Below are 12,978 nucleotides of genomic sequence, written 5' to 3'. Positions count from 1 at the left end.
AAAAGTAACAAGAAAACAATTAAGGAGATAGACACAGATCATCAAGGCTGAAAACTCAGCTAAAAGGGTGACTATAATTGAGTTTTTGAGTTTCCTGGCAGCACCAGCAAAAAGGAAGACACCTTAGATTACAAAATTTCTAGTATCTAATAAAAGAAAACATACCAATTAGCCGAGAGACCTTTTTGGTCCCCATCCTTAAATCCAACAGCATTTCTTACATGTGTTTATTTTAGGGAAAAATGAACCATATAAGATCAGAGACTTCAAGAGGAAATCCTCCAAAAATCAAGAAATATTCTTCATCTGGCTGTACTTAGAAGTTTCCATTAAAATGTGGTCAACAGCTCGCATTCTCCAGTATAATACTTTTGTATGGTTCCCAGTCATCTCAGCTTTTTAAAACTTTAATAGGTATCCAATGACTTAAGAACCATGACCTGAACTTTTAGAACTGTCACATGGGCTCAAGAGAAACAAGATCTATTATATATTCTGTATAAATGGCCTATATCACATTTCTCAGAGGTAGCAGCATCTCTGTGAAACAGAATCTTGGCAAAAGTTTCAACACACTGCTTGCCCCCAGCTCCAATTTAGGTCCCTTCACAAGCAAACTGCCATGGGTTTTAACTAATGAAAAACCAGTTTGTTTTTAGAAAACATCCTCATTATCAGCTAATATAACAGAAATGACCAGGAAGAGCATGATTTAATATGGATTAAACATGAATAAAACTCAGAAGCTTTCTTCTTGTTGAATTAGATAATCAAAACTATTAAACAGCATTTCAAAATGCTTTTCATAATCCTGGGACCATTAATGTCATGTTCAAATCACTGTGGATTTTTGTTGTTGTTGTTGTTTTTACTATTCATAGGGATACAATGAGTCATTGGCACATTTCCAGTGCAAGATGCATTTGAATAATACATGACATGCCCTTTAGCTAGCATCATGGTGCCAGATTTAAAACAAGGTAAGAAGTTTCCTCCATGTACACTTGCAGTGTTCAGCTGTTCATAATCTATAGCGTTAACAATTTATCATCAAACCCAGTGACTTGCTGCCAACTTATCAAAGTGGCCACTGGATGCATATGATCAAGTCTGAGCATCTGGCTCTCCTCTGTTCCTGACATTAGCACAGACAACAGAATCAGTGGACTATTGAATGCAATTACAGTAAGCGAGACAGACAATAAAGATTGATAGCGCCTTCTCTTTTTATCACACACAAAACTAGTGGGGGTTAAAGCTTTGCCTTGAGCTGCCTTCATTTAACAATGATTGAAAATATGCAATTGTGTTGGTAAAACACTGTAGCCTGTACCACTTCATTTACTGGACACATTATCAAATTAAATGAAAAGTGAACTGCCAAAAGCAACAGTTATTATATATTAATGATGAATATTTACTTAGCATTGTTCACAAATCATACAGAGAACAGAATCCTTCTTGTTATCTTCTTTGCAGGTTACAGTTGAGTAGGCTTAACATTTCTATGTTTACGTTAAGTCTTCTGTCTACAAATCTCTAAATACAGACTTGCACGATTGGTTTTGTGACTAGCCATGTGATTACAATGTGTAATTAATAAAATGCTCAAATTGTATATGAATCCTAATTATTGAAGCGCTTTCTCCCCCTTTATGATAATTCTCATTCTTGTAGCTATTCTTGTAGCAAGAGAAACTTAGCCAGGGGTACATGTTGTAAGCAAGAGGTTAGGAACTTCAGCTTCATGAGCTTCCGAAATGTGGAATGTGAAAAAGGATCTCAAGATAGATACAGACAAGACACAAAGTTATACTTTATTTTGTCTCCAAACAGCACTACTGTAGTAGCCTTTGGAGGATATAACAGTCCAGTCATCATTTGACCTCCAAGATAAGAAATACACAAAGGTAAAGGCAATGGAACTAGTGACCGCACAAGGGAAAATTGATCCTATGCCATAGTTGAGACAGGAGGAAACTGCATCCTTAAGCAAACTTCAATAGATCTGGGAATACAAAAATAAGTGTCTCATTGCTAAGTGGACAAACATTTGGTGTGCACACTGGCGTGTCAGAAAGACATGATGGCAGGCAGACATGATTGTAAGTTATGTAGATTAATTCAATATTCTTTGAAAAAGACACACATCTGGCTCTTCCTTTCCAATGAGAGATACAGGGAAAGAGGGCGCTCATATATGAAAAGTAATCTTGTCTCTTTTCTAAGAGCTCAATAACCTGAGAAAGTGACATATTTCAAACAAAAAAGAAAATAAGAAGGGGTAAGAACAAAGAGGTGGAGAATGAGTCACGGGTTTACTAAAACCACTCCACTGGTTATTCTGTAAGCAATTAAATACATAGTCAGAAGTGTTGAGTTTAGAATTAGAGCAGCAAACATATGTAGTTAATATAAATAGCAGCATGAGGTATAGGATATTCAGCAAGTGTGGAAAACTCACCAAAGTAATAGCATCACCACACAGTAGATGGAGAATCTGGAAGTAAAAAGCAACTGAATCAGTATTCATGAAATGGAAAGGAAACAATTATGTTCTCCAGAATTTACCTGGAAGCAAAATCTAAGTGAAATCAGTCTTTCTGAGCACATTTAAATTCTAAGGTCCATGTTGCCTTGAAATTGTTTAGAGATATGTAACCTTTGTGGGTTCCTCTCAAACGCAGTTGACTACCAGGTTTATCTCAGGAGCTTTGTAAAGTGCCCATCTCTGGGTCCCAATCTTTGAGATTTTTATTCAATATACTTTGGGTGGAGCATAATGTACTCACTACATTAGTGAGAATATATGGAAAATAAAGTATGAAAAAGCTTAAAGAAAACCTATCATCTGGTAAAGCCACCATTTCTGTGACCCATCTTTTTATTCATGTCTATCTTTTCATCTATGAATGTAGAATTTTTCAAGTCAATAATATTTTCAATAACTTTAGGGAGTCACTTTACAAATATATAAATTAAAAAACATATGTTTATAGCTAAAAATCAGTACATGCTGTATCAATGCAAATAAAAATATGAAAGAATGTTCCTGCTATCCTTCAGCATCTGTTCTCACAGAGTTAGTTATTGTTAAATACAGATGTATCTTTACAATCTTTATTTTAGTCTTTACCACATCATTTACAGTGAGATTGTGTCCCAGCCTCTCCCACCCTTTCGTGCGGTTTTCTTGTCATTTGCCCAATGTGGCGTCATCACTCAGCCAGCCTTTAAGGTTTTTTGTTTTGTTTTTTTTTTTAAGAGAGAATTGTTTCATAGGTAGCTGTAAACTCAGTGTGTCTATGGGAGGAAGTGAGTTCAGAATCTTCCTATGTCACTCTTTTGAGCCTCTTATCCTTTATGTATTCATTTCAAATTGAGTTGTGTCTGTATTTTACATGATCAAAATCGGACTACATATATTGTTCTGTGAATTGACTTTTTCATTTTATGTAATTCTGATTTATATATAGATCTATCCAAATCTATTTTTCTTATTGTTTAGCTATACAGTATTTCATAGTATAAATTATCATAATTATTTGTAGCCTTTACTGTACTTTTACTATTGTTCCTAACTTATTAGTTTTACCAAAATGGTAAAGAATCTACCTGCACTGCGGGAGACCTGGATTTGATCCCTAGGCTGGGAAGATCCCCTGGAGGAGGGCTTGGCATCCCACTCCAGTATTCTTGCCTGGAGAATCCCCATGGACAGAGAAGCCTGGCAGGCTACAGTCCATGAGGTTGCAAGGAGTCAGACACAACTGAGTGACTAAGCACATATACATATATATATATATGTATTTTTATTTACATGAAGTTGTTTTGCACTATAGATTAGAAATGGAATTTCTGTATCAAAGGTATGTGAACTTAAAATTTTCATGGATCCTGAAAATTTGTCCTTCCAAAAAACTATATCATTTTCTACTCTCACCCACAGAAATTACAAGAGGGCCCATTTCTCCACAACTCACTGATGCTAAATATTTTTCATAGCTTAATATTTTACCAATATATTGCATTTAAAATGATGTCTCACTCTTAATTTTCATTCTCAGCTTCATTTCACATGTTTATTAGCCATGCTCATTTCTTCTAAGAATTGCCTGTTTATATCCTATATGTATTTTTATACTGTGAGATTTATCTTTTTCTTATTACTTTCTAAAAAGCTAACTTTCAATTTTGTATAATGTAAATACACAGAGGCTTTTTTATTACTTAGAATATTCTTTCCCAATTGATAAGCATAAAAAATTATCTCATATTTTTATGATGTCTAAAGTTTAGATTTTTAATATCTCTGGAATTTATTTTTATGTACAATCTGAAAATACGCTTTTATTTAAAAAAAAAACTCTCCCATGATTCTTTATACCATCCAAATACAGCAATCACTGCCATAGATTGCAATGGAGTCATGGTTTGCATCCTGGCAAACCTTTTGACTGCATTATTTATCTGTAAACTTGAGATAATAAAACATCTCAAGGATTGTGGCAAAATTAAATGACAAGAAAGACAAGAGCCTAGCATGGTGTCGCCCACAGAGTAAATGCTCAATCAACATCAGCTGTTAGTTTCATTAGCATTACTACTTTAACATAGCTCAAACACCTGGTTTTTGTATTCAATTCAAAGTGTCTTTCTACTTCCCAAATTTCCCTCAAAACTAAGGGCTGTGTCTTGATGAATGTTTTCATAGGAAAATTTCCTTCATGGAGCCAAGAGTTTCTTAAGGAAATGCCAATTTGAAAATGATCGGTACTTTGATTTTGTTGGTCATCGTGCAATTTCTAAAGTGGTCGAGTCCCGAGGGCTGTAAGAGCCAAGTGCTGGCTGGTGCACATGGATTACAGTGTAGGATTTCGAGAGCTGCTGGCCATACTTGCAGAATCAAAGAACATGTCTGGCACATAACTATGTATTTATAAAAGACTTGTGGGTAACGTCTGTCACACAGCCCAGTCATGAATGTCTGGTGGCCCCTGATGTGTCTAGAACTCTTGCACAGGGAGGCTGAGCCACTATCTCCAATGACAGATGGAGGGCCTGGTGGCTTGTCCCTGGGAGAGACCAGAGGACATACGCCTGGTCTGTGTCCCTCATGTTGCACAAGCAGAGGCTCTCCAGGGGAAAAAAGGCCAGGTTTCTGAAAAGCCTCATACTATTGGAAGATGTCAGTCCCCTTTTTCCGTTGTCCTTCTGATTCATTACTCTCCTTTTCTGCCAAGGATCTTTGGGAAGGACAAAAGGTGACATTAAAGCCTGCTCCTGCTTTATGCACACTTTTTGAGTCCAACTCTCTATCAAAGTCCACTTAGAAACTGTTACAAAGAATTGCTCCTAGCTCCACCTCTAAAAGCAGGATCAAAGTCTGTAATCAGAGAAGATTCAAGAAAGGTATTAAATTTGTCCAGTAACAGTGCTCAGTGTAGCATTTTATAAGTATCTGTGGTTATTATGATTTTCAGATATATAATATTAAATATTTATACATAAATAATATTATTAGTGAAAGTTGCTCAGTCGTGTCCAACTCTTTGCAACCACATGGACTATACAGTCCATGGAATTCTCCAGACCAGAATACTGGAATGGGTAGCCATTCCTTTCTCCAGGGGATCTTTCCAACCCAGGGATTGAACCCAGGTCCGTTGCATTGCAGGCAGATTCTTTACTAGATAAATATTTATCGAACACTGTTTTAGTCTCTTAGGGGAACTAAATGTAGACTGGGTGGATTAATAAACAGAAATTTATTTCTCATAGTTCCAGAGACTAGAAGTTGGAGATCAAAGTCCAGGCAGATTTAGTGTCTAGTGAGGACCCAATTCCTGGATTGTAATGAGCCACTTTCTAGCTTATGTCTTCATACAGCCTTTCCTCTGTGACACTCCTTGAGAGAGAAATCTCTCTCTCTGCTTTTAAGGGCACTAATCCTATCATAAAGGTCCAACTCTTATGATCTAATCTAAACCTAACTACCTCCCAAAGGCCCCACCTCTTAACACCATCATATTGGGGGTTAGGGCCTCAACACATGAATTTGGGAAAGACAAAAATATTCAGTTCATAACTATAGTTACCCTGAGACAGGCAACATGCTAGGCACTTTACATGCATTATCTCAGTTATCCTCCCATCCTTTGAGACAGTTCTATTTACTATCCACAACATACAGAGGAGAAATCAGTGGGAGACACAGGGTGGCTAAGAACCAGGCTGAAGGTCACAGTTAGTACATAGTGGAGCAGACTCAAAAACCTGCCCTCTTAACCTCCAGGTCTGCCCTGCTGCTGTTCTTGCATGGAAAAGAGAGGACTTCCCTTTTTTAAAAATTCAAGCAAGATTTGTTTTCTTAAATAAGCTTTTCTCTCTCTCCAGCCCTCACTTCTTAAAACAACAAAATACAACCTCTTATGTTAGTTGTAATAAATTACTTTCAATCAGTTATAATAAAAATGCATAAGACAATGAAGGTTGGGTAAACTAATCTCTAAATAAGCTCACAGAAATAAACGAAAAAAATGATCATTTAAATATCAAATGTACTGGGAGTCTAGTTGTCATACACTGAACTGAGTGCTCCCAAATTTATACACCTAAGTCCTAAAGTTTTCAGAATATACTCACATTTGGAAATAAGGTCTTTAAAAGAGTGATTAAGTTAAAATGAATACTTTAAGGTGGGCGCTGATCCAATACAGGAAGCCCAGGTAGTGCAGGGGTAAAGAATCTGCCTGACAATTCAGTAGATGCAGGAGACATAGGTTTGGTCCCTGGGTCAGGAAGATCCCTTAGAGTAGGAAATGACAACCCACTCCAGTATTCTTGCCTGGAAAAGCCAAGGACAGAGGAGACTGGCAGGATATAGTCCATGTCAAGAGTCATCCTGTTGTCAGAGTTGGACAGGACTGAGTACTAATCCAGTGTGTCTGGTGTCCTTTTAAGAAAACGAAATTTAGACACAAAAAGACAACCCACACATGCACGATCAGAGGGACAATCACGTGAGGACCCAGGGAGAAGACGGCCGTCTACAAGCCAAGGAGGGAGGCCTCAGAAGAAAGCAAGTCTGCCGACTCCTTGATCTCAGATCTCCAGCCTCCAAAGCTGGTGAGAAAACAAATCTTCACTGTCAAAGCCACCCAGTTTGTGTGGTATTTTGTTACGGCAGACCTAGCAAACTAACACCCGTATTTTTGTCAAAGAAACAGAGTGGACCAGAATGTAAGATTCACTGGGAATTTAACTCATGGCTTCTACAGAGGCTACTATTAAGTTGCAAGAATTTAAAGGAGTAAAGTGGAAATCTGAAGGATACAAAAACAATCTTAAGCCTGGGGAAAATAACTATTTTCACTTGAAAATACCCTAATTTTCATAACCAGGATTTTTTAATTCCCCGGACATAGATACATAGATAGGCAGATATTTTTCTCCTTTTCTGCCTCTCTCTCCCTCTCTCTCTCTCCACTTCTGTTAAGACTTTATTCATCATCCCTTGTTTTACTTCTCCATAGGTTGGATAGGTGTGCTGATTAGGCTAGAAATATCAGACCATAGAGAAATGAGTTAACTAGAGACACAGTGTGAGGTTCTAAATGGTGAACTGCTCTTTAGCATCCAGTTCAGATTACATATTGGTTGAACAGGATAAGTAACAAGAAATCAACTCATTTCTTCTACTTGTGGTTTCCCACTCACATTACCTCATCATAGCAATGTCTCCTCTTTTGCCATCATTCAATGGTGCTGGGAGCAAAATCAAACACTGACCTGTGCTGGAACGTTCTCCTCTGGATCACAGCCATATTCCCCGAGGAGCTGTGGGAACACTGGCTTTACTCCAGGAGAAGTCAGCCTCCCCTCATTGCTGCTCACTAATAACCTTTCCTCGCTTTTGTTTGGATCTTAATGACCTCAACCTTTCACAAGAGGTTTGTCTCCTTTTTTTTTTTTTTTTAATTTTTCAACAGGAACACAAAATGGCAAATAACCCAAAGAAATGAATATAATTTAGATGGAAAATAAAATCTATCTACCACTGTGTGCATGCAGCCTGTGCGTCTCATTGGCATGCACCAGATTGGACTAAATGGCAAGAATTTCCCAAGGGAAGATAATCTCCAGATACTGCTACAAAAGCTTTATTCCCCACACTCTGCAAATTATTTAATTTAAACACTGCTTGATATGACTCTCTGAGGAGAAGGGTGTTTTCCCAGATTCGTTTTTAATTTGTTGGTGTGTGTATATAGGCATGTGTGCATATAGAACCGGCTTCACAAATGCATTCACAGCTACAGAGACTAAGCACCAGCTTCTGATTACCAGAACCCGGGGCTGCAAATTACTGTTTAAAAGTAGGAAAATGATGAAATTCACATGTAATTTCTTCTCTCTTTTTTGGTCAGGAAAAAGGCAAAGGTTCAGTGTTCATATCCTAAGGTACCTGCTCCCAGACACTTGGGAGATAAAGCTAAATATTTTTTAAAAGATTGTGTGTGTGTCTGTGTACATGCACCACATGTACTAATTTCTCATAGTAGAAAATGGTCATATCTGTGGATGCACTTTACTAAAGCACAAGGAGCAATGCAAAGATGAATGAATTCATCTCCATCAGCATTGGGAAGTGCTGCATCATGGGTGAGAGAATAATTTATAGCATTCTTTTAATCCTTCTGCTTCTTCCACTAGCCTAACTTTTGCTTTTTGGCTACATATTAATCAGGAAGGGATATCCTCTGAAACAAAACCCTGAGTGTTTTATTATGTATTTTGCCAAATTTCGTCTCGAAAAATCTTGCCTTTTTAAAGAGTTTACAGGTCCCATTAAAGCAACCAAATGAATTTCTCCCCTAGACAGAATCTCTTTATGTAAGATTCCACAGAAGGGCTAACCCTGCCACAAATGCATACATGCACACATAGGGCCCACGCTGGAAACAGTCTTGTTATCCTGGCTAAACCAATTTAAAAGTAAATAAGCATTAAACAATAATTTCAATATTAACTTACTCTTCTTGCTTCTTCGTCGGAGCAAGCTAAAAGCGCGTGAACTTCCTTGCACCCTTTGCCCAGGCCTCCTGTAGAGCTCTCCCTATGTGGTACCCTCAGCACAGGTGAAGTGACCTCCTTCCTCCCACCAGCCTAGCTATTTATTGACATAAGCTTGCATTCTGGGGCATTATCAGCTTAATGCATAATTCAAAATCTTGTGCATGTGGCCTGCACTTTTGCCTTTTCCCCTGCATTCTAAATGAAAGATAAGAAGTATTTCCAAAGTAGGCACACAAAAGGATTCCTGAACATCCACAGAGCCCCGTCCCTGTGCCAGCCCTCCCTACCCCTGAGAAGACCGCTGGCTCTGCAGCTCCACACTGCTTGACATGACTCTGAGGAGAAGGGTGTTTTCCCAGATCCAATTTTAATTTGTTGGTGTGTATATAGAACCGGCCTCACAAATGCATTCACAGCTACAGAGACTAAGCACCAGACTTAGCACCAGATTAGCAAAAGGATGCTACACCCTCACAAGGATGCAGGGCTGAGAAGAAAACAATCCCAGGGATGGTTGGAAAGTGTATCCTGAGCAGAGAGACCTGAGAACCTTTGGGAAGAAGAGGTCTCTAGGAGTGGAAGAGTCACATTTATTACCTGGAGTCATGTTCTAGACCGGCAGCCAGATGTTTCCAGCAAAGCAATAGTTCCAAATCTCTGTAATTCAAAAACAGAAAAACTATCCTTAGAATCTTTATCTCCATCCTCCCCCCCACCCCCACCAGTGGGACAGGGGAAGCTTTGTGTGTGGTGGGAGCGGACAGAGGGCAGGGGGCAGGTGGAGAAGCTTTTCTCAGCACGTCTGAGGGAAGAACAGGGAAAGGCAGAAGGAAGACAGAGGGGAGGCCCAAAAGGGAAGAGAGAGAGGGAGGGATCAGGGTGCAAACTCACTGGGGGACACGACAAGGAGGAGAGAGAGGAGTCTGAGAAGGCTTTAGGATCAACTGTGTGAGAAGGTGAATTCAGTCAAAATCAGTTCAGGAGAAGTGGCTCCAGTGATTTTTCTCCCCCACACTGAATTGACTGCTTTCTGATTGAATTCATCAAATTAACTAGTTCTTTTTTTTTTAATGATGTATGAAATGTGAGAAAACAAATGGATAATCTAACTTGCAAATACACAGATCCAGGTAACCTGTATGTTCTGGTTTGAACACATTAACAAATTGGCCAGTATAAAGTCACATACATAAAGACAAGACAAACATATGCAAGCATATGGTTAAGTGAGGGGCAAGAAGGAATTTTTTCAAAGTGTCATCGCTGTTTCCCAACATATTCACAAGCATACTGTACAGTATGTTTGTGAACTAAGTATCTCAAAAATTGTCTTTTTGGAAAGCAGTTTATCCCTGATGGAGAAAGTATGCTGCATAAATGCACCAGCATCATTTATCAGCACCATTTTTTAAAAGTCAGGTTCACCACTCCTAATGCACTTTTGTCAAAGTCAGGCCATGAGACTAAAAACCATAAGGTCACCAATATCATTTGGACTTATTACTAAATATGAGATTCTGGTAGATGCTTTTTACATGGCTTTTGAGTCCACCAAGCAATAACTCCTCCTTTTTTATAAACATAAGGATATGAATTATTAAAAAATTAAAGACATTTAGAATAATGGTCCTCTATACGCAAAGTATTTATTTCAACTTTCATCATTCATAGTTTATTGCATTGATTTTTTTTTCATCAGTTTACTTAGTATTAGGCTTCCACTGAACTCATCAATAAGAAATGAATTTTGGTAACTTTCAAATCCACTATATTATTTTTCCTTTTATTTGTAGTGAATTTTTCTTCTCTCAGTGGTATTACTGCAATAAGTCAGTCATTATTTCTTTATGTTTTCCTTTCTTTCTTTAGTATTTCATTTCCCTTTACAGAACATCTTGTGATCACAAAGAAAACAGAAACACTTATTTCTTTTAACAGTTGAAATTGCTGCAAGTGATTTAGCTGTCATTTAATTTGATTCCTCTCTTCTGTCTGTGGAGAAATATGTTTAATGTACTGGAAATTATGTTAATAAGAAAAAGCATTATCTCATTTAATGAAATAAATATACAAATATTTCAAAATAAAATAAAGAGGCAATCTTCACTGAGAAAAATGTCTCTTATGGTTTGCATAAAATAAACAAATGGGAAAAATTATGAATACATTGAAACACTGACAAAAATGATGCCTACATTCAAAAGGAGAGGGGAAGTTCAGTAACTGAATTAGCCACAATTTAATCAAATATTTGTTGTAAAACTCCAGGCACATATGAAGGATCAAATTATTAATTTTATATTTCTGATTACTGTAAGAAAGATCATTTTATTTCCCTGGAATGGACACTGGGTTTTTGAAAAGTTTTCTTTGTATTTTTTTCTCTTCTATTTCAGTTGGTCTTTCAGTGATTGCTACTGCTTGAATTAATAATTATCAGCAACTCATTGAAAATGTGACCCAACCCATGTAACTATAAGAAAGGTTAGAATTCCTTTGATTTTGCTAATCAAAACAGAGTCAATGAACTCGTTCCAAAGCTTTTATATATTAAAATTTATCTAACGCACAAAAAGGTTAAATAAATATTGTTAGTGATTTGAGCAAAACTTGAAGCAATTATGCAATAAAAGCATGACCACAGTAACAGAAACACATAATTAGCAATTTAATTACTGGCATGAAGACAAGCTAAAGATGTCAATAAAAAGAAATCTTTAGTGACAAGCCGATTTTATTCTCTTTACTGCAATTTGTGAGAAATATTCACCACCTGATGAGTAAAACATTTTTATACAAACTACCTAACCTTCCACAAACTGAAATACTCAATATAAAATATTTTTTATTTCATTTCATTGCATAGTGAATCATTATGTTTTTTTCCCATTTAGATTAGCACTTTCTCTTCTCTGAAAATACAATATTTCCAGTCAGCAAGTAAAGAGCATTATGCTTTTTTAAAATGAGTTAAAGTAGCAGGTGTTCTTTGTTTCAATTTCATTTTTTTTTCCAGCTTCAATAATGTGTTTGACAGAAATGCTTTCTTGTGTATGACATTCCAAATATTCTATCTTTTCTCATCTCCAAGTTTCAGCTGAGAAACACACATAAACCATGGATTGTTTTAAAAGGAGATAAATTGTCAACTACAGTAGGAATAGTCCGGCTAATTAGACATTCCTCTAGGACTCACAATTTCTTTTTCTCCCCATCTCTGTATTTAGAGTTATGGTGTGAGGTAAAGGAGAAAAATGAGTAAGTTTAGTTTACTGTGATATGGCCCACTTGTATTTTTCTCAGCACCATCCCAAGTTTCAGATTTTTAAAGTCTGAACTACTTATCTTAAAGTGTTCAATGAATGCTTACTACCTTATATGTCATTGGTATTTTATCAGTAGCAGAAAACAGATATTTCAAGATAGAACCATATTGATTGAAGTTTTCCATCTTGTGGTAAAAAGTGGATCATTTTGGCTGGTATTCAATAGCCACTTGTACACGCCCAGTGCATGGAGTGAGGTCATGAAAGTCAGACTTGCTAAGAAGTGTTGTCTATGAAAATCCTTACGGCATGATGGAATACACTTAAAAAACAATAAACTCTAGCCACCAGGAACAGAATAAATAATAATTCCTAATACCACTGCCTTTTATAATTAGCCTACTGATTCTAATCATTTTGGCACATAGTTTCAATCAGATATCTTAACTAAATATTCCAGTTTTGAAAGAAGGGTATACAATACTAACTCAAAGAAAGATTCTAAGGAAATTGAAAATGTTTTTAAAAGCATATTGTATTTGGCTGTAATTTGATAAATGTGAACAGAGCAAGTATTTGGGAGATTACTTTTTTGGGACTTCTTGCCTAATATATCAGTTACTAGAACCATTCA

At 36.9% G+C, this 12,978-nt stretch overlaps 1 long non-coding RNA gene across 2 annotated transcripts in view; it reads right to left on the bottom strand.

The window, feature by feature from the left end:
- LOC122442596 overlaps window positions 1-12,978 on the bottom strand; it is a 455,537-nt gene that overhangs the window by 214,934 nt on the left and 227,625 nt on the right. For both annotated transcript variants that reach the window (XR_006269670.1, XR_006269669.1), the window contains exons 3-4: window positions 9,676-9,735; window positions 2,465-2,500 (exon numbers count right to left, since the gene is read on the bottom strand). This is a non-coding gene — a long non-coding RNA (uncharacterized LOC122442596). The remainder of the gene's footprint in view (window positions 1-2,464; window positions 2,501-9,675; window positions 9,736-12,978) is intronic.

The sequence above is a fragment of the Cervus canadensis genome, chromosome 5, assembly GCF_019320065.1.
Source record: "Cervus canadensis isolate Bull #8, Minnesota chromosome 5, ASM1932006v1, whole genome shotgun sequence".
NCBI lineage: Eukaryota > Metazoa > Chordata > Mammalia > Artiodactyla > Cervidae > Cervus > Cervus canadensis.
The sequence above is the reverse complement of the archived record's forward strand: the minus strand, read 5'-3'. Positions and strand labels throughout refer to the sequence as shown.